Genomic DNA, 20028 nt, shown 5'->3' with positions numbered 1-20028 from the left:
AATATTGAAAGCAAATTGTAAGAGGAGTTGAACGGGGCAGTTTGGTGATATTCAAATATTTTGTTTCATCTCCAGTAGATTGAGATGCAGGATTGTGCTTTATTTTTATTTAAAAATGCTAGATACAGCATTTAGAACAAAAATCATTCTAAAATTAAGATGTATCATCACTTTGGAATTGCTTATTGTTCAGATGTTTCAAGCTCTATTTAATGTGATAGGATCTTTTGACTTCTTGTTGGTGACATTAGGTTTATGAAAAGTGAATACCACAAGTGTTATTTTTATTTAAAAAATACTAATTTTACCTTTCACTTTGGAACGCCTTAGCGGTTGGCAGTAGAATTCTTATATTAGAGATAGTTTTAAAAAAATGGGAACGGTTCCAAGCTCTTCCTTTTCTCCCATCTGCCTTAGGTGACTGAAACATTCCCATAAATAACTGGTACCCTTTTGAACTGACCTTCAGGTTCATGTGATGTAAATATTGATGGCCTTGACATTTCTTGGTATGTGCACAGTTCAGGAGGCACGATACGTCCAGATAACTCAAAGCAGGTGGATAAGTGGGTAGATAGCCATAGTCTCTTACCGATCCCTGTAATTCAGAGGGGCCCTTGCCGTTACCCTATTTCTGGACTTTGTTCAGGGAGAATGTCTTAAAGGCAAAGTAATCTACTAGTTCTGGTCCTCTAGGCCTTTCTGTATCCACATCTCTCTGGATTGGACCCATGTTTACCTGGCCTTATAATAAGAATTTTTTTTTAGGAATAATATGTGAGTTGTTTATTTCCCCCCTTTAACATTAAGGACTTCAGTACTACTACAAGGGTGATGGTATACTAGCTAATTTTTGAGCTCTGGAGCCAGAGTTCCCAGGTTCAAATCCAGGTTCTACCACTTACTTTCAATGTAATGTTAGGCAAATTATTCAGCCTCTCTCACCCTTTATTTTATCAGCTATAAAATGGGGATAATAATGTATTAGAATTAAATGAGAGCTATCCAATTGTGATGGGCACTTTAGTCAAGATTTCTTAAATATTAGGCATTAATGAACTTTCAGGTATTCTGTACCTGTAAAGACTAACCTACAAAGCTGGTAAGACCTACAGCTTAAGAAAATCTATCTATTTGGAGGTTCGCACTCCTGGAGTATATTACGTAGTTACATGAAAATCATGTTGGGTGGGGGGGAAAGAGAACGTAGCACTGACTTTGCAAAAATGGCTTAACAAGTTTTATTTTGCTATGGATTTTAAAGCGATTTTTCTGGTTTTACGGAATGTGTGTATTAGACTTGGGAATATTAGACTACTTACTTCATTGTATTGTCAAGCATTATTGGTAGCCTTAATTTATACATCCATTGTGCTGCAGTTTTCGGTGCACAACTACCCCCTGCAGCGATTATTATAGCACTTGAGAGGATGGAATTACTGCATTTTGTTTTGGGTATTTTTTTCACTAAGAAGCATGGGCACTGTGAAATGGTACTTACCCATCTGTCTGTGGGAGCATTTGTATGTATATTACCTGAGCAATTAGGCGCCACTGAGAGAGGGGGTTTAAAATGGAGAAGAAAGAGGAAAAATTGAAATAAAAATAACATGATGGAAATTACAGAAGCCTCTTTGCAAAGAATATCTAAACTGTTCTTTAAAAGCAGATTTAAAAGCCAGTTGCAACACCATTGACCATTGTCTTTAAGAAACCAAGCTCAATCCACAAAGGTGAAACTGAAGTGCAAATCTGGACACTTTCCAGGGAAGTCAAGCAGTGCTGGCTTCTAGATCTCAGATTCAAAGGAAAAAAAAAAATCCAATTTACAAAGTAACTTCTTCCATTGATTGTGAGCTGTCAATGTTTGGGTAGGTCCTGAAACATTAACTGATTAAATTCCTCAATGCTATGCGGTCATAATTATGGCCTCCGCTGTTCTGAGCTTCCAAATTTCTGTATTGACACATAGGATGTTCACTAAATGAGTAGAAGAGAGCGGAGTGGAATGTTCTGGCATCCGCTTGATCATTCCTAAAGAGAACCAGTAGAAAGACGTTGAATTCAATTTGGAGTATTGTTTACTGATTGCCTATGCTTCCTAGCACCTAATATACAGTCCTATCCCTTAAAAACACCCCTTGTGCCTGATTCTCCTTTTCCAAATACACCAGATGCAAAACTACTCTGTGCTGATAGAGGGAAGCTTCAGGTATACTTCACATCACTGAGCTCCTGGCCAGCTTTTCTCCTTTGTGTTTGTAAGCACTCACCCTTTTCAATTCCACTTGAGGGATAAGAAAATCCGCACCCCCGTATGTATTTGCTTGTCTTCATTGTTTCCCTAGGTCGCTCCACCCCCAAGAACGGAGTTCTTTCACCCATGTGGTAAGAATAGGGTCTGGCCTTCCATAATTCTTTGTTTCTCTGCGCACTTGAAAACCTGTGAGCTAATGACTTTGTGAGAGTTTCAGTGATGATGGGGCTGCAGAGATCAACACCATTTTATAGATGCAGAAACTGAGGCCTAGAGAGATGAAAAATTTGCCCAAGATCCTTAGTTAGAAAGTGTTAGCTCAATGCCTAAAATCAGTGCAATTTTGGCTTTTTCAATAAGCCATACTCAGGGGCAAGGGGAGGTTATAATAGGATGCTGGGTTCTGTTGTGGTTAATGGACTGAAATGGACTGACTAGGGAGTGAAAGAAAAAGGGTATAAAGATAGAACAAGGAAACAGGGTTTGTTTGAGATTGTGTTAAAGGGGTATCCTTTGGTTAGGAAGTGTGAATATTCTTTCTCTGATGTAAGAGAAGAGGAAGAGATTAAAAGTACCATGAAGCTCAGCTCAGATATTTTTTTAATAGTAGTTTACCTTTTATTAAAACCATGGGGCAATTACTGTTGATTCATAATCAGGTAGTTCAGTGTAATGATGTCTGGACAATTTCTGCTCCTACCTTCTTGCTTTCTTTGGTCCCTGTTACCTTTTGTTTTGCTAAAAGAAAAAGCAAGTGAATCACTGTCCAGATCTGATAACTGCAGAGATCTCTAGTGAAACCTCTGGCTCCCATCCCAGGGTGAGGTCACACAGTCTGATATTAGTTGGGTTTATGTCGGTGTGTCAACTAAAATGCAGGACATATCACCATGATTCCTTTTCAGTCATTTCTCAGGAGTGGCTCTTTGGTTAGTTGTATACTTTGTATAATCAATCATTCAGAAGCAGGGCCCACCCATGGGCATGCGTGTGTCTTTCCTTTTTCAATGGATAGTTTTACATTCATGTGGAAAACATGATTTTTAGTTGTAACTGGTATTATGGCTCTGGCCTTATCTGTGCTCTCTCCTGCTCTTAAATTCACACTTTTTTTGGCAAGTCTGGAGGTCTGGTGTCCTGGTTTCCTGGAGTCGCTTTTCATTGTTGTTTGAGGACCCTCTGGGAAGGTTCTTTGGGAAGACTTAGTTGAATTGCTCAAGAGATAGCCAAAGGACAAACAGCCATTGCTGGTGCTTCATACAATCAAAAGAATTAGTCTATATTAACTATATATATCTGAAAATAATATTTATGATAACTCATGGTGATTGAGTGCTTATTGTGTGCCAAATACTTGACGCATCTTCACAGCAACCCTTTGGAGTTTGTGCTGTTATTAATTTATTTCACAGACAAGGAAATAAGGAATAGAAGTGAATAGAGAAGAGACATGTACATTCTCAAAAAGCTTATGGTGGAGTTGTAAAATTAATACTTCATTCATTCAATGAGTTGAGTGTCTACTATCTATAAGCGGAGCTATGGAAATTTATATACCTCCTGTGCTTGTCCAAATGAGCATGCAACCGAATGGAGAAACGTTTACGTAAAACACACTTCAAAATGTGTTAATAGAGGGAAGGATTCCAAGGAGAGCACGCTGACATTCACTTGGATGACCCCATTGAACTCCTTCGGGAATCATATTGGGAACCTGGGGAGTTTTGACTGTGTTACAAGCGAAAGCAGAAGCTCAAGAGAACTGATTCACCAAAATCTGTGTGCTATATTCAGAATGTGAAGTGACACCAGTAGCTCTGTTAGGAATGAGGTTGGCAGCAACAACAGTAAGTGGCTTGGGCAGCTGAGGGAAGTGACATCCTTGGGGTCTCAGCAGCTAAATGAATACCTTGGGCATTAGCACCTGTGACATTGGTCCTCATTAGTAGATATCACTGGTCAGGACGGAGCAGGAGAGGAGGAAAGTGGCAGATACTATGTGATGGTAGAGAAGATAGTGTTTATGAGCTTATCAGTCACTCATTGCCTGCCTGCGGAGTCCATGCCATTTGTCATGGTGGTGAGAATGCATGCGCAGAAGGGAAGAGTTTGGCAACTACAGAGAAAGGAATTTCTAGTAGCAAACCTGTGCTTCAGTGTGGGGTGTGCTTTGGGGACATGACTTCCAGCAAGTGCCATGTGGCAGGTGTTTGCTCTGAGCTCATTACCGTGCCTCAGTTCTCTTTGGGAAATGGTGATGGTAATAGAATTTACCTCATTGGGTTGGTGTAAGGCTTATATAAGTTAATATAAGCAAAATGCTAGTAGTGGTGGTATCTGTCAGCCATTGTCTAAATGCTAGCTCTGGTGATTGTGATGAAGAAATAACAGCAATCAGTCCTTTAGATTCAACAATACCAGGCACAAAACCACTCTGCAAGAATCCAGGGGAGATTTTTTTTTCCAAAAGGAGATATATCTTGATGGAGGAGATAAGACATACACAATGGTAAAAGTAATTAACTTTCCGTAGTCAATTTTTGTCTGTCTGTACCTGTCTAGCCCAGGATTTCCTCTTCCTAACTCTTCTCATACGTCCTTATTGTGTCTGGCCATGTCAGACACCCCAGGTGACTCGGATTTGGTTCTCTTATGTCTTCATGCATTTGCCCAAGCCATTCCCCTCCGTCTAAAATGCCTTCCTTCTTTATATGCCTGTTGAAATGGACATCCTTTCTGCAGTCTTTATTTCTTTCCCCAGCTGCTCCTGTTGCATTGCTCCTGTGCCTTGTACACGCCTACTTGTGCATGCCTCCACTGGATGGTGCATTCCCTAAGAGAAATTTATATAAATGTTCATATTTCAGATTCTTTGTAGTGTAGCTTATTGAATGAATAATGATGATTTTTTCCTCAACTCCACTGTATGTATCTACTAACTTTTCTGAGCCTCAGTTTCCTCATCTATAAAATGGGTTACTTGTAAGCACCAAGAACAGTGGTTAGCATACCATAAGCACTCACTGAGTGTTGGCTATTGTTATGAATATAACTTTCAGAAGATATGTTTTCAACATAGACTTTTTGTTTTGAGTATAGTTTTATTCTTCCTGATTTATATGTTTTAATCGTCCCTATTTATGAAAGGAGTCTTCCTCTACTCTCAGACATACTTCCCTGGGGCCATTTACCTCCCACTAAAAAGCAAATGAAGCTAATCTCCTTGGCTTGAAATCAATACCATCTAGACTAAAGAGGATATGCTAATTACCTTTGCTAAGTGCTTTTTGGCCAAAGGTGTAAAAGCTTGGTTCTATTTAGGGAAAAAATTTGAAATTTCTGTCTTACAATTTCTGATTATGGAATTTGTATTTTGAAAGGCAGTAGTATCTCAAATTTAATAAGCTATTTGCAAGTGGACTGAACATAAAATTTTCAAGGCCCTTGTGGTTGAAAGGACTACACAGCAAGGCATAGATTTCTGTGACATAGTATTTAATTTCATTACATTCAATTTAATTGCTGTAAAAATCCTGCAAAAAAAAAAAAATTTCCCCCAATATTGGTGGCATGTTTTTGTGGATGTTTAAAGCCATTCATTTTCTAAAGAGTAAAGACTGTTTTAAAGAAGGGTACTTAGGCTGTCAGCGTGCCTCAGTTTCTTCATCAGTGAGCCTAACTGGGGCCACCTGCATACCCCCCTGGAGTGTTTGGATGAATGGCTCTGAGCTTGTAAAGTGCTTTGAATTTCTTGGATGAAAGGATCTCTGTAAGCACAAGTCTTAGGAAGGTATTATATGTGGGCTTTGTAAACGGTTGCACAGCCTGTTTTGCAAGAACACTAATGCATTTCTGGGTTTAGAGTTGTAAAAGGTGTACATTCAGAAGCCTCAGGCTGCATCTTGTGAGGTTCCTGAGGCATGTGTCACTGCTTGCTTACCTCTAGCACAGATTCTGTCTGCACTACAGGGAGCTACATGCCTGCACATGTGGAGCGACCGTTTGGACTTAAAGTTGCCGGCATTTGGTTCTTGTGGTGTTGAGGGGAAAGCCCAGGATGTTGGAAAGAGAGGATGGGCTCTGTGTACTAGGATCTGTGGCCTCGCTTCTTGAGAGCCTAGGGGGTTGCTGGAATCCTGGCCTGAGAAAGCGCACACAAACGTGCTTTGATGAAGTTGAGTTGGGGGCAGGGAGTTGCTCTGGAAACTGACACTGAGATTGTGAAGAACTGGATTTGAGTTCTGGCTTTTCCAGTTCCTGGGCTTATGCCCTTAGGCAAGTGGGTTAACAGCCCTGAGCCTCAGTTTCCTCACCCTGCCCTTCATTCATTATAGTGCTCAGGACTAGAACTCGAGTGCAGATCTACATACTATACATCTAAATATTTAAGTTATAAATCAAACTAAAAAAACAAACCAAAAAAAAAACCTGTCAGAAATACACATCCATAACAACCTTCAATTTTGAGTTTGCAAATTCTTCAGAGTTCCCCGCCTGACCAGATCGCATGCACAGAAGCATGGGCCTAGCGAGCATGCGGCGGACATCTAAGTGCACCTGCCCGGGCTCAGTGGGGTTGCATGCGGAAGATTAGGCCATCCTTGTGAGAATATTGGGAAAAAATCTGCCCAGACCCTGTAAGTGAGCGTGGATTGTTTGAACAGGGAACTTCAGGGTCTCAGGACCTAGAACATGATCCAGAAGGGGATTTTGGGCTCCTGGTGGGCATGTTCCTGTGGCTGTGGACTCCTGCGCATGCCAGGGCATACCCTCTTGCCTGGGAGTAAGGATGGTACTGCATATGGGACTGGCATCAGCATTCATTGCAAAATGCATGTGATCGCACTTTTATAATGTGCTCAAATCGCATAGATGAAAAGATATTTTTTCTAGCACAAAAGTTTCAGCCTTCAGTTCAGCCCTAATCATATCCATGCTTAGCAATGATGAGAGGGAGAACTGTTTTCTCATAGGATGAGATAGGATGATGCAAGTATTCCTTCTGTCTCCAAGACCTGGCACAGTACTCTCTTTTTACTTACCATTTAATTCATTCATTTGATAACACCAATTAAATAAATAAATATTGGCTACCTCTTCTTTCCTAAGCATTATCCTAGCTGCGTTGGTAAGAGTAGTGAGCACACACAACTTCCTGTTTTCATACAACTGATACTTTAATAGGAGGAAACACAATCAAAAGGATAAATATGTGAAATACGTAGTCCCCTTTAAAGATGGTTTACTCTCTGTTCATTCATTTGTTCATTTACATACACGTATGTATATGTACATGTGTATGTATGTATATGTATATAACATACCCATGCAGGGGACTAGACCCTCTGCCTTCACCAGAGATAGGAAAAGAAGATTGATCACAAAAGAGGAGTATGGTGTTAATTGTGTGAAGCTGTTAAATGCAGGAAATAACGCATGCCCTTGGGAACTGATATTCTGGAATTCTTTCTTTTTCATTTCAATTCATGAACTTTTGATTCATTCTCCACTATATTTAAGGGATTGTCCTAGGCTGTCTGAGAGAAGTTAAACATGATGAGACTTTAGTCCTTAAGAATTTTTATAATCTTCTGAAGGTAATATATAAAAATTTTAGAGCAGTTTTTCACATGTAATGATAAGTGCTTGAATGTCAACAGTTTTTACTCATCTGCTGAGTCCCTGTCGAGAAAGTGAACTCCACTCTCCTTAGCTTTCTACTGTCTCCTTCAGTGGAGTTCCTGCTGGAACCAAGTCACACAGTGGGTGTGTACTGAAAGAATTCTTTTTATCGCCCTGGAATGCTGTCCTTGGGATTCAGCTCGACTTCTCTCAATGGGGACTCATCCATCAAGAGGGCAGTAGTGTAATTATCTCAGCTACTGTGAAGCCATTGAAAAGCACTTGATGAATCTGGGTGTAAATTTATTGTGAAATTTAACAAAGGAAAAGTCACCTCGTTCTTTCCCTTTCTTCCCTTCAACTTGAATTGCATTTAGAAAGTCCTTCTGTTAGGATAAATATATGTTATTTGATCTGCTGTTGAAGGGCCTAGCCTTCCTGGGTTGGGATATGAAAATACCTTCCAGAAGCAAAGGAGATACTTTGGCTGCTTACACCCCTTTGTGGTGACAGTCATGCTCTAGTTCTTGGTCTTGATCATTAAAAGTAAAATAAAACAGCTAGGAAGAAAAGTATAACAAATTGTGGTGAGCCATAATTTTGACAATCAGTAACTTCTCACACTGTTGATAAAAGAAAGGGTCAGGCAACCTTCATTGTGTATTTATCATAATTAGGTACCCACTGTAGTTTATCCCTATAAATATTATTCTTCTCTTATAGTTACTATAATCTTTATGCAAATATAGGTTAATTTTTGCATATGAGTTGCAAGAGGTGGCAACCTTTTTCTCTTAAAGAGGAAATTCAGGACGTGGTTGTAGGAGACTGAGTAGAAAGAAGTCCGTTAAACCCAATTTTATGATTTCTCTTACAAAAAAAAGTGAATGTGATTTTTATAAACCTAAAGCAGTATTTCTGGGGATTTCATCCATCAGGAGAGACTCCATTTGCACATTGTTCCCTCTCATCCCCCCCACACCCCCACGCCTTTTTTTGAAACTCATTCTGGTTGCAGCTCTGTTTCTAACTAGTTATATTATCCTGGGCAAGTTTCTCAACAGATCTGACTTGTTGGTGTAAAAGGAATGTTCTGGCTATTGATATCTAGGGTTTCTTCTAGGTTTTATGTTAAATGATTAAATAAAATAAAATGACTATCAATTGAAGCTATGCAATATTTCATGTATTCTAATCATTCAAGAGCCTTTTTTTACATTTTTATTTATTTATTTATTTATTTACTTATTTACTCATTTATTTATTTTTAGCTGACCCATCCTGCCACCTGTTGGCAGCTCAGTGGCAACTCAGCTCGGGCTGGGCATCGAACCGCTGTTGCTCAGAGCTCAAACTCTTGAGCGAGCTCTTAACCACTGAGCTACTCAGCCGGCCCTTAGAGCCTTTTTTTTTTTTTTAATATGCATAGGTCCTGTCTACCAATATATTGATATCTTGATTTTACTCAGTCTAAAGTGGGATCTTGGGTTGTATATTTTTTTATAAACGTTCTCCACAGATTATTCTGATGCACAACAAGAATTGAGAATGACCATTATGTTCTCAGTGAATCCAAAATGGGGAGGGTAGTGTAAATCCTTTAAAATTTAAGAAAGCTATGGAATTTTTCCTGAGAAACTTGTATTTGTATACAATTTTTAAGCCTTTAAGGTGTTTATGAACCCTCCATATTTACCAAGTCTTGAGTTAAGAGTCCCTGATCCAGGAGTTACTTCTAGGATTGTTTTTATGAACTTCTACTAATCAAATTTATAATGCCAAATATGATGGGATGTCACTGACCACTGATATATCTGGTAGGAAATTCGATTGAGAGCCAGACAGACAAAAATTTATGTTGAAACGAGGGAATAGTGGAAATAGGGGTATTAATTTTTATTTTATTTTGTTTTAGTTTGGCCTTATTTACTGAGATCTGACCTTTCTGATAGGCTTCATGACTTCTTTGGAATGCAAAGTTGGGGATACTAATATTTGCCACCAGACAATATTTATTTAGTGATGTGAGAACCTAGGGCATTAGTTGACTGCAAGTGTGATAATTAACAGGACCTAGGAAAATGCTACCTGAAATAATGGCACCTTTGTTATCACAATGATTTTTTTTTTTTTGCCAATGGCCCTGAAGGAAAAGTGATATTTGTTATCAAATCAGGCAGGGAATTTACAAATGATAACGAGTTAGAGAGGTTGCATTCTTTCTAGTATCTCACTCTTGTATTCACAAATATCTTTCTCCCATGGAAAGATAAAAACACTTGACCAGGGCCATAAATTCTCTCTGTCTTTGGAAGTCTGTGAACAGCCTTGACCTCCTGTTCTTCTTCTACTGAAAAGATGCTTATTATGTGGTGGTAGTATTGAGGACAGAGGAGAAACAGCAAGTACATCAGCAAAATTTCCCCAAAAGATGTGACCTTTTGGGGGGCAGAAATACATATTTTTTGTTGTGAATGTGGTGGTGGTGATGGTAACCCGCCCCCCCCCAACACACACACACACACACACACACACACACACACACACACACACACACANCACACACACACACACACACACACACACACACACACACACACACACACAACCTTGCATAAGAGCTTTGTGCACAAAAGTAGATGTGATTAGAATTGTCTAAAAGTAAGCACTAAACAAAACAAAAACAAAACCCAACTTTTCACTGTTTTTTAATCAGATATCTGCTATGCCCTGTTGGTATACTTGCCTTGATTGCTCCTCACTGTTCAGGCAAGTGGTACCTCAGTTTTTATAACCTGATAGGCTTGGGGTCTGCGGTGATGGAGATTGAATGGTTAAGAATTTAACTTCTTTATTTTGAAAGTGCTTACATGATGTTTTATGGCACCCTCTGAACTATAGAATGCTTTGTAGACTGGGTATTTCCATGTATATTCTGGGCTTAGTTTTTGAAATGCCAGAATTGGAAACACAAATTACTATCTCACTATCCAGAGTGGAAAGTGTTATTTCTGTAGGTCATTTGAAATCTGTAGATTGGTCCAGGGGAGGGTACAATGGGCTGGGTCCTGCTTGTCTCCAGTCCCAAGCTTCCTGTTGCACTGTAGTTGACCTGAAGCTAGCAACTGATATGACATCATCTTGGGTGTTGCTGGCACATTTTTCTTTTCTCAGTAGATCTGCACTAAATTATTTTTCCTTTTGAAAACACAAAACAAGGAGACTTTTGGCTTGCTTTGCATACCCTATAGGTATGTCTGGCTATTTCTGATGAGTGAAGTATTGTCCTCCTGTTTATTTCCTTCCAGGGAAGTATCTGTTGAAACAATATACATTTCAATCATCTTTATTGTAGAGCAGTTTGAAAAACCTTTAGGGCAAGTCAGGAAAGCCCCCTCAAAAGCAACTTCTCAGCCCCTGACAGACAGGCCTAACCAGATACCAGCAGTTCATATTTCTGATTTTTAGAGATTTCTCTAGTGATAATGAGAGACCTCACAGAATATTCAAACATTTTATTTATAAAACTGTATGTGAGAAGAAGTGAGCAAAGTTCTCCAGGCGTTGTTTTCCCTCTTGAGTGTATCAGTCTTGACAGAAGTACAGTGAAGGATTGCTTTGTTTAATGCATAAATAAAGTTGCAAAGCTCAGGTCAGCCTGGGGTTTTTGGGGCACCCAGACCCTTTGTTCTTTTCCATTTCCTGGCCCCTCAGGATCTTATGCAGTATTTTGCTATTAAAGATGGCTGCTAAGAAGGCTATCAATAATTTGAATTTCAGATGTTTTAGTAGCATTGCTTTTTCTGGATTCTGGCGTTAGGATTAAAGACTTTTCTAGAGCCTTGGCCAGGTGCCTCTCATACCTTATATTGGCTCTTGAGCAGTTAAAATTTGGCAGTCTTCCTGTACTCTCCCTCTCCACCCCTACCAGGAGCTTTGCACACTTAGAAGTAAGCTAGTTGGACTTAGAAGTCCCAGAATAATCATAAGCAAGGAAATCTTCATTTTGCTTGGGTTTTGTAGTTCCTGCCTCCCTTTCCAAGTTCTGACTCTGCAGCTGCTTTCTCACAAGATATCAGAAGCAATATGATTTCTCATTACCATGTTTACGTATTTCTGAACTAATATACTATATTTTATCCTTACACCACCTGCTCTAAGAGGAGTAAATTGCTTATTTGTGGCATACAGATATATTTACAAGCAAAAGCAGAGGGGAGAAAAAAAGGCTGTGGGTGAGGAGTAGAGGAGAAAAGTGCTCGGTATGAGTGAGGAGTAGAAATAGCTTTGGGGTTTTGATTAGAACTTCAGTAAAAGAGTGTCTGCCAACTTCGGGTTCTGTTTATCAGCTGTTGGCATTCTACCCAGGCTGGAGTGGGCAGGAGGCAAGGCCTGTTTCTAATTCCCCTTCCAGAAGTGGAGTTCATTGTTAATGGAAGAATATTGCATAATTATTGGCTTTTATGATGGCGATTTTAGAGCAGTGGTTTACAAACGTTCTGAAACAGAGGAAACTTTATGTACAGTAAAACTTTAAATCAGTTTTCAACCAGTGCTCCTTTGCCAAAGAAGCATTTATTATAATACAATAATAATGATAAGAATAAGCTTTCCATGTTTGATTTCATCAGTCCCCAGAGACTGCTACAACGCATCTAAATCATTGCCTCGTAACCCTTTACCTTCAGCCTCGGGACTCTGCTAAATCCCACGCTCCTGTTTTCACAGCACTACTTCGCATATCCATCTAGCTATCCAGGAGGCACATCATATGAAACATGAACATGTTCAAAGCTATTCCATTATCTTTTCCCAGTTTTTTCCTCTTGTATCCTCAATCTTTAGAATAGTCCAAGTTAGAACCTGGGATTTACCCTTGACTCCTTTCTCCTCACGGTCAGTTGGGTCACTAAGTCTTTTCTGTTTTATCTGCTAAATATCCCTGCATTCTGTCCTCTCCTCTGTATTCCCATGGCTACTGTGAGTTCAGTCTCTTATCATTTCTTGCTAGACAATGACAATAGGTGTCGCCTGTCACCAGAATTAGACTTTTAAGGAAATTTCTGATCACTTCTTTTCCCTGCCTCAAGGCTTGAAGGGTGTTCAAGAACCTTCCCAAGTTGGCCTTTCTTAATCCTTTTCCCACATTTTCCTTCCTCATCCTATGTTTGAAGTGCCCTAAGTTCTAGTGTTATTGAGAAATAATGCTCTTTCGTATTTTATCTATGCATGGACCCATCCTTCTTCTGGTTCTCCCCTTCTCACTTCCTCCTGGAAACTGTCCTACTCATTCAAAAATGTAGCCCAGGTGTCTTCTCTGCGACGCCTCTGTCAATATCCCTTTGTGGCCCCTTTGTTATAGCAAATGTCATATTAAATTGTAATTGTTTGTTTATATGTCTGTCTCCCCATTAAACTGGTTATTTCTCAAGAGCAATGGCGATGTAATGTCTAGTAAGTCATAGTCAATAAATATATGTTGAAAGAATGTAAGCTGAGGATGGAAGCTATGGGTGTTACACTTTTTTTTTTTACTGGAGCATTGTAAAAATGCATATATTATGTCTAGTAATAATACACTATTTACTTTTTGGCATATTTTCCTTTTGCCTTTAAAATAACTACATTGGTATCTGATGGAGATGACAGTATAATTTGAAATTAAAAAATTCACAAACAGTGACATAATATACACTTAAAATATGCCATAACCACCTCCTCCTTCATTTGGCAGGATATGTCAACCCTGCCCTTTGTCCTTATTAAGTCAAGCTTTGTTTCCTCTAGATTTGTAAGTCTTCTAAATGTCTCAAGTGTCTAAGTCATTCACCTCATCAAAATCCCAATGGCATTTTTTAAAGAAACAGAACAAAAAAATTATCAGATTTGTACTGAATCACAAAAGACTTTGAATAGCCAAAGCAATCCTGAGAAAAAAAAGAGCAAGGCCAGAGATATTACATTCCCTGACATAAAATTTATATTATAAAGTAACAGTAATTAAAACAGCATGGTACTGGCAGAGAAACAGACACACAGACCAATGGAACAGAATTGAGAACCCAGAAGTAAATCTATGTATATACGAGCAAATAATTTTCGACAAAGGGGCGAAAAGCATAAAATGGAGAAAATAAAGCCTCTTCAATAAATGGTGATGGGAAAATTGGAAAGCCACGTGCAAAAGAAAGAAATTACACTGTTATCTGTCATCATATACCAAAATGAACTCAGAATGGATCAAAGTCCTAAATATAGATAACCTAAAATAATAAATTGTATAGAAGAAAACATAGATACTAAATTTATGGACCTTGGTCTTAAAGAGGATTTTATGAATTTGAATTTAAGGACAAAGGAAGTAAAAGCAAAAATAAACAAATGGGAGTATATCAAACTAGAAAACTTCTGCACAGTAAAAGAAACCATCAACAAAACAAAGAGACAGCCAATTGAATATTTACAAGTGAAACCTGTGATAAGGGGCTAATATCCAAAATATATAAGGAACTCATACAAATCAACAATAAAAAACCAACAATCCAATCCAAGACACTTCTCCCAAGAGGACATACAAAGGCCAACAAATATATGAAAAGATGCTCAACTTCACTAGCAATTAGGGAAATGCAAATCAAAACCACAATGAGATACCACCTCATATGTGTAGGAATGGCTATTATCAAAAAGATGAGTAGTAACAAGTGTTGGAGAGGCTGTGGATAAAAAGGAACCCTCGTATACTGCTGGTGAGAATGTAGATTGGTGCAGCCGCTATGGAAGGCAGTGTGGAGGTTCCTCAAAAATGAAGAATAGAATTACCATATGACCCAACAATCTCTCTCCTGGGTATGTACCCCCAAAATCTGAAAACACTCTTTCATAATGATACATGTGCACCTGTGTTCATTGGAGCATTATTCATGGTGGCCAAGACATGGAAACAAAGTGTCCTTTGATAGATGATTGGATAAAGAAGATGTGGTATACACACACACACACACACACACACGTACACACACACACGTACGTACGTACAATGGAATATTACTCAGCAATAAGAAAAGGTGAAATACTGCTATTTGTGACAACATGGATGGATCTTGAGATTATCATGCTAAACGAAATAAGTCAGAAAAAGTTGAGAACCATATGATTTCACTCATGTGGGATATAAAACTGAAAGTAACAAACAAAAAAGACAAACAGTCAAAAACACATAGACACAGACAACAGTTTAGTGGTTACCAGAGGGTTAAAGGGGAGAGGGGCAAGTAGAAGAGGGCAAAGGGGGTCAAATATATGGTGATGGAAGGAGATTTCACTTTGGATGGTGAACACACAGTGCAATATATAGATGATGTATTATAGAATTGTACACTTGAAACCTATGTAATTTTATTAACCAGTGTTACTCTAATAAATGTAATTTGAAAAAGTGTAAAAGTCTTTCACATTTCAGGAACCAAGATCCTTTCAATCACAGAATGTATGGACTTATCTGAGGGTGAGGGAACACAGGACAAACTGGATCAGATCAAAGCAAATAACATTTTCAATATTGATTTCGTCATATTTTATAGCAAGGAATCCTTAAATATTGCTGTTAATAACAAATTACAGGATGATGAACAGAAAAGTAAGGTAAAAGGGATCCTATTGATAATATTAATAATTTTTAAATTACTTATGAGCAATTAATTAATAAATAGTCATTTATTTGGTAGGAGCTTGCAGTTTCAGAGTATGGCTTAAATGGTTCCTTAAGCTCTATACCAATACTGGCAGGACTACAGTGGGCATAGCCTAGGTCTAACTTGTGATTTCCTAATGACTAATTCTAGAGAATTAACTCTCTCCTGATTTTTACTTTACAATGGACTTTATTGGATATAATTTTTAAAATTTTCAAATATTATAAAAATACATATACATGAACCTAGTTTAATAGTATATATACATTGGATTTTAATTTCCATATATTTGGAGGTTATCCTGTTATTGATTTTCAGTTTAATTGCATTATAGTCTGAGAATATACATTGTATGATTGTAATCTTTTAAAATTAGGTGGGGAAGTTTTTTTTTCATGGCCCAAGTTAGGATCTCTTGTTGAATATTTACTCTCAAAGAATGTGTTTTGCTGTTGTTGGATGAAGCATTCTCTATGTCAACTAGATCCAGTTGGTTGACATGTTGTTCAGTTCTTTGCTATCCTTATTGATTTTCTGTCTGCCAGCTCCGTCTATTACTGAAAGGGGGAAATATCGAAATCTCCAACTATAATTATGAGTTTATCTACTTCTTTTATATTTGTCAGCTTTGTTTTGTGTATTTTAAGTTCTGTTGTTAGGCGCATATACATATATGATTGTTATGTCTTCTGGGTGAATCAGTTATCATCTGTGGTATTCCATCTTTATCTCTGGTAATTTTCTTTGTTATGAAGTCTACTTTGTCTGATATTAATATAGTCATTCACTCCATTTTTCTTTTTTAAAAACGTTTTATTTTGAGGTAATTATAGAATTGTATACAATTATCGGGGTAAACTCTTTACTTAATTTCTCCTGATGGAAATATCTGACAGACTATAATACAGTGTCACAGCCAGGAAATTGACATTGATACAAATCACTGATCTTATTCAGGTTTCTTCAGTTTTATATATTACTTGTGTGTATATTTAGTTCAATGCGGTTTTATGATATGTGTAGGTTTCTGTGTTTACCACCATAATCAAGATACAGAGCAGTTCCATCACCACAAGTATCCCTCATGTTGCTCTTTTATAACCACATTTACTTCTCCCTCTTCCCCCAAGTCCCCAACCCCTAGCAACCACGAATCTGTTCCCCATTTCTAGAATCACTTTAAGAATGTTACAAAAATGGAATCATACAGCACATAGCTTTTTGGAATTGGCTTTTTTTTCACTCAGCATAATTCCCTGGAGATTCATCCAGCTTGTTGTTTGTATCAACTGTTTGTTTAGTTTTATTGCTGAGTAGCATTCCAATGTTTAATTTTATAAGAAACTAAACATGGTTTAGTGTTTTCCAGAGTGGCTGTATTAGTTTATTTTCCACCAGCAATGTATGAATGATCCAGTGTCTCTGCATTCTTCGCAGAATTTGATGTTGTCAGTATGTTTTACCTTAACCATTCTGATAAATGTGTAGGGATATCTCAATTTGGTTTTAATTTGGATTTTCCTGATGGCTAATGATAGTGACGATCTTTGCATGTACTTATTTACTATCTGCATATTCTCTTTAGTGAAATGTCTGTTCATGGCTTTGCCTGTTATGTAATTGGATTGTTTGCTTTTTAGCTTTTTTTGCATTGTATATTTTTTCATCCTTTTACTTTTAATCTACCAGTATAAATATATTTGAAATGAATCTCTCATGGATAGCATGTAATTGAGCTATTTTTAAAGCAAATCTGACGATCTCTGACTTTTAATTGTGTTTAGATCTTGCATATTTAATATAATTATTGATATAATTTGCATTTAGATCCACCATTCCATTATTTCTATTTTGTTTGTTTCCTGTATTTTTGTTCCTCTTTCTCACTTTTCCTGTTATATTTTGGGTCATTTGAATGTTTTTAGTTTTCCATGTGAATTAATTGTGATTTTGATATCTCTTCATGCAGTTTTTTAGTGTTCCCCCCCCCCATGGGTTACAAAAATACCTATTTAACTTTTTAACATACATCTTATCACTTTATTTAGAATGTGGAACCCTTATCCTGTAGGTCCATTTACACTTTCTCCTTGATGCCGTTGTCATCAAATGTATAACATATGCATTGAAAATCCCATCAGGTACTTTTTGCTTTCAACTATCAAACACATTTTAAACTACTCAAGAAGAGCATAGTCTATTATATTTGTCCAGGTATTTACCATTTCTGTTGTTCTTCCTTTGTTTTTGTTACTCATCTTTCCTTCTATTATTGCCTTTTTTTCTGAAGAACTTCCTACAGTAATTCTTTCAGAGCAGGTCTGCTGTGAATTTTTAGTTTCCCTTTATCTGAGAATATCTTTATTTAACTTTTATTACTGCTACATTATTTTATTGCATAAAAGCTGAGATTACAGGTTTTTTTTTCTTAAAACCTTTTCTGCTACTTCTTTCTTGATAATTTGTATATGAGATATCTACACTTATTGTAATTGTTATTTCCTTATATGTAACCTATAGTTTTATTCTGAAAACTTTGAAGATTATTTCTTTGTTTTTTTTTTCCAAATTGCAGTAAAATACACATAAAATTTACCATTTTAACCATTTTAAAGTCTTGTTCAGTGGCATTAGTTATAGTCACAGTGTTGTGCAGCCATCACCACTCTCTTGTTCTAGAACTTTTTCATCACCCCAAATGAAATGCCTTTAGTCTTTAATAATTTGTCTTATCATGGATTTTTTTTGGGTTTACTCTGAAGTTTGCTCAAATTCTTGAATCTGTAGGTTTATATCTTTTGCCAGAGTTCGAACATCTTCTACTCTTGTTTCTTTAAATACATTTTCAGCCCACATTTTCCTCTCATATCCCTCAGGGACTTTGGTGATATGAATGTTAGACCTTCTGTTACTAAATCACATGTCTCAGGAACTCTGTTCATTTTCTTATCAAACTTTTTTTTCCCCTGTTTAGATTGATTATTCATTTATCTTCAAGTCCACTGATTCTTTTCACCTGCCGTCTTCATTTTGCTCGAGTCCATTCAGTGAATTTTAATTTTGATTATTGTCATTTCCAGTTCTAGGATATCCCTTTGTTTTGATTTTCTGTTTCTTTGTTGGGACTTTTTATTTTATTATAACATTTGTTTCAAGAATGTTCATTTTAGTCATTCAAACATTTATATAATTGCTTTAAAGTCTTTGTCACATAATTTCAACATCTGTATCATGTCGATATTGGCATCGTTGACTATCTTTTCCTGTGCGAATTGAAATTCTCATGGTTCTTCGTATGTTGAGTCATTTTGGAATATATTCTGGATAGTTTGAGGATGACATTATGAGATTCTGGATTGTGTTTAAATTTTATGAAACATGTTGATTTAAAAAAATTTTTATTTTATTTTATTTTTTAAAGCAGGCAGTTGACCTGCTTAGGCTTAAGCTGCATGCTCTACCTCAGGGAGCTATTGTTTTAGTATCAGTTACTTTTCAAAGTCATTGTAGTCCTTTTTGGTCCTGTTTTGGGTGTGCACCACACAGTGGTCAGTCTGTGATCTGTGCCATGGTTTGTCTGTTAGTTCAGTCCTTTGGTATGCTAATTACAATCTGATCCACGCATTTTCAGCTTGGTGATGATCCCTGGAATTCATGAACAATGTTATACGGTCACTTTCCTGAGCATCTCCCTCTCTGCACTCCCTAGTGCATTTCAGTTCCTTAGAGCTCACTTTGTCAGTTCTTTTGGCTCTGCTGTCTACTTCCCTGTTTGTGGCCAGGCAGCAGGACGACAGAGGGAGTAAAAGAAGCAAGACTGGCCTCAGCCTCTTGTGATCAGACCTCCATCAAATGGATGGAAAGAATTCCCTCCCTCAGAGTTTTCACTCTTGCTGACCTCCATTACTAGTCACTGCCATGGAATTGCCTGCGGGTAATGGCATGAGAAAAATGACAAAGGACAGAAGAAAGAATGAAATTGGGGAATTCCCATATTTCCATAAATGGTAGAAGTCCTCATTTTTGTTCCATGAGCCAGAATTAGAGGGTTTCTGGAGCTTTGTCCTTCACCTCAGTGCTAATTTCTAGGTTTCCAGCTATATTAACTTCAGGCCAGAGGATACCTCTGGAAAGTAAATGGCATCAACCCATTGCCACTTCAGATTCCAGTGGTCTTCTGTGATTCGCCTTCTGCTCCTTACTTGTCAGAGTTCAAAGAGCTGCTTTCTGTCATCTGTCAGGATTTTATGGTTCTGTTCAGTGGAAGAGATGGGTGAAGCATGCTTACTGCATCTGCCCAGAGCCAGAAGTCTGACCTAATCCATAATGATTTTTGAACAAGGTGGGAGATGGCATTTATTTCCTGCAACACTAAAGTCATGCGTGTGAAATGTGAGGACCGTACTTCTAAACTGTTCATTAGTTCTGTATGGTTTTGTAATATGAATGATCATG

General features: G+C 37.7%; 1 long non-coding RNA gene across 2 annotated transcripts in view; it reads left to right on the top strand.

The window, feature by feature from the left end:
- The window catches only part of LOC109381629 (uncharacterized), a 292859-nt gene that overhangs the window by 194052 nt on the left and 78779 nt on the right, over positions 1 to 20028 (top strand). The gene's annotated exons all lie outside the window — the stretch shown is intronic.

Source organism: Hipposideros armiger, unplaced genomic scaffold, assembly GCF_001890085.2.
Source record: "Hipposideros armiger isolate ML-2016 unplaced genomic scaffold, ASM189008v1 scaffold_50, whole genome shotgun sequence".
NCBI classification, from domain to species: domain Eukaryota; kingdom Metazoa; phylum Chordata; class Mammalia; order Chiroptera; family Hipposideridae; genus Hipposideros; species Hipposideros armiger.
Note: the sequence above shows the minus strand (reverse complement) of the source record. Positions and strands in the feature narration are given on the sequence as shown.